This window comes from Trichechus manatus, unplaced genomic scaffold (assembly GCF_000243295.1).
Source record: "Trichechus manatus latirostris isolate Lorelei unplaced genomic scaffold, TriManLat1.0 scaffold00001, whole genome shotgun sequence".
Taxonomy (NCBI): domain Eukaryota; kingdom Metazoa; phylum Chordata; class Mammalia; order Sirenia; family Trichechidae; genus Trichechus; species Trichechus manatus.
The window spans coordinates 25,221,192-25,221,921 of NW_004443937.1; positions in this window are offsets into that span (position 1 = coordinate 25,221,192).

Sequence of the window (730 nt, forward strand, 5' to 3'; positions counted from 1 at the left end):
TTGCATCAGAGTATACATACCTATACATTTTCTAGATATTGCCAAATTGCTCTGCAAATGGGTTGCCAATTTACATTGCAAACCTCGTTATGGGAGAGTACATTTTTTTCCACATCCTCTCCCACACTTGATGTTGACAGGCTTTAAAATTTTTGCTAATCACGTGGGTGGAAAATGTTAGCCCTGTGCCTTTTCAATTTGCATTTTCTTGATTATGATGGAAGTTGAGCATCTTTCCACGTTTATTAGCCGTTTGTATGTATTTCTGATTCTGAAAATTTGTTGGGTGAGAGAGATGGTTTCAATAACTCAATTTTGTAAAAGATTTATTCTGTTGTTCTATTCTTCATGAGTCATTTGGCAATTATGCATTTCTAGAAAATTCTATCATTTTCTAGAAAACTATGAATTTCTTCCAAATTTTCAAACGTATTGGCATAAAATTCCTCAAGCTATTCTCCTATGATATTTATCCTCCGTTCTATCCAGCCATGTCTCCTCTTTGCTAATATTGCTCACTTGTGCCTTTTCTCATTCTTTTATTCATCAGTCTTGCTGAAAAACCAAATCAAACCCATTGTCACTGAGTCTATACCAACTCATAACAACCCCACGTGTTACAGAATAGAGCTGCTCCATAGAGTTTTCATTACTGTAATCTTTATGGAAGCAGATCTCAGTTCTTTCTTCCTCAGGACTGTTGGGTGGGTTCAAACTGCCAACCTTTAGG